Source organism: Octopus bimaculoides, chromosome 13 (genome assembly GCF_001194135.2).
Source record: "Octopus bimaculoides isolate UCB-OBI-ISO-001 chromosome 13, ASM119413v2, whole genome shotgun sequence".
Classification (NCBI taxonomy): Eukaryota; Metazoa; Mollusca; class Cephalopoda; order Octopoda; family Octopodidae; genus Octopus; species Octopus bimaculoides.
Window position 1 is genome coordinate 20,492,131 of NC_068993.1, and position 2,223 is coordinate 20,494,353.

Consider the following 2,223-nt stretch of genomic DNA (forward strand, 5'->3'; position numbering starts at 1 on the left):
ATATATATTGATATGTGTGGTTTTGTGTTTGTGTTTGTACCGCCCCCACTGCTTCACAACCGGTGTTGGTGTGTTTAAATCCTCGTAATTTAGCGGTTCGGCAAAAGAGACCGATAGAATAAGTACTAGGCTTTAAAAAAGTACTGGGGTCGGTTCATTCGACTAATAATTCTTCAAGCCAGTGCCCCAGTATGGTCGCAGCCTAATGACTGAAACAAGTAAAAGAATAAATGAATAAAAGAATCAACTGTATAGATGCGAGCGTAGCTCGCTGTTAAGAAATTCGTTTTGTAAGCACATGGTCTCGACGTCGGTCCCACTGTGTAGTATTTGGGGAAAGTATCTTCTACTTTTGATTTACGTCAGTCAATGCTCTGCGAGTAAAATTGTTTGGTTGACGGAACTCTGTGTACGTGCATTTGTCTATAAATATCAGTCTATGTTTTTGAAATAGCCTGTCTTCATGCCCCATAATTTAGCGGTGCGACAAATACATCTCGTTAAAATAAATATGTTTTAAAAACAAACATCAGGGTCGATATAATCGACGGAAACCTTTGAAGGTGTTATCCCAGCATAGTCGCAATCCATTTACTGAACCAGTTGAACGTGTATTTATAATTATGGTAGTTTGTTTACACTGGATTAGGGTAGCATATACTCGTATATTCAACCACTAAAATGTCTTCATTTTATAAGCTATGTTGCTTCTCAACTATTCTAATTATTGTTAATAAATGCCTATTTATCATCTATGAAAGGAATGAATTCGACCTCATTGATGAGAACGTAAGAAATCAGTTACTGAACTGTAGAATCACCGTCATCTCATGCAACCAATTAGAGAACTTAAGCAAAACAACGAGGGTTAACATCTGAAACACAAAATAATTTCCCATGAGAATCAAATATAATTTCGCTACCTGGAATATCAAACCAATGAGAGAGCTTCTACATCAAGGGTTCTCAACCATTTTTCATTTTTAGGTCCCTTTGATTACTATTTTATTCTGGACCCCCAAAATTTCTATTTTGTTTTTCACACATTAACCTGAGTGGGTTGAATTGCGTAAAATGTGAGCGTAAGAAACCTAGCTACTTCTCGCAATACATACCAATACATACCTCTAAAACAACATTTTTCAAGAACCCTTAAAATACTACAGTGAATTTCTAATTTGTATTTTATTGCGTGGACCCCCCAAAAATCTTATATGGAGTCTCAGTTGATAACCACTATTATAGGTGGTTCATCGTCCTATCAGTAAAAACAAATAAATATCTCTCAAAAACCCTGGCCGTCTTAAAAAAGAGGAAGAAGACATAATATTGTGGTAATCCTAGATAACCTTATATATTACTGGATAATTTTGACAATTGATATGCTCGCTCATACAAGAATAAACCGGGCATTAAAATTAGATTCATGTTATAAAGTATCGAAGAGTCAATTTACAGAACCTGTTTTGTTTTTTACATACTTTAGTTAATAATTTCAGAATCTAGTATACGCTTTATCTATACTCAGAAAGCTAAGTAGCTTAATGCAAAAGATAAATCAAGAAACAATAAAAATACTTGTTTTTTAGATGCCGTTTTTGTATTCACATTGCTAATTGCCTGACCTTATTGTTGACTCTACTTGATTACCCCATTTATGGGAATATTTACTGACGTGGCCTTATCTTGTCAAGACGTCGTTTGTCGATGCAACAGGCTTCAATCCCACACTCATTATTGTTATTTGTAAAACTCTCTTCCAAACACACACACACACACACTCTCTATCTCTCTCTCTCTCTCTCTCTCTCTCTCTCTCTATCGCACATACTCAATGTATGTGTTTTGCTTGTCCGCCGGATTTGCTGCGGTATAGCGCTTGGCGATAACTCCCACCTAACTCCAATGAATACCGATATTTCGCTATAACTCCTGAATTAAATTGGCGGCGAATTGTCTCGCCTGTCTGACTTTCTGGTATTTTAACACCCAACATTACGAGGTAGTCGTCCCCCAGGCGTTATACTGCAGCGAATCCAGTGAACAAACAAAACACATACATCGAGGATGTGCGATCGATTATGTATATGTATGTATGTATGTATGTATGTACGTATGTATGTATGTATGTATGTATGTATGTATGTATGTATGTATGTACATATATACATACATACATACATATATATATATATATATATATACATATATATACATATATAC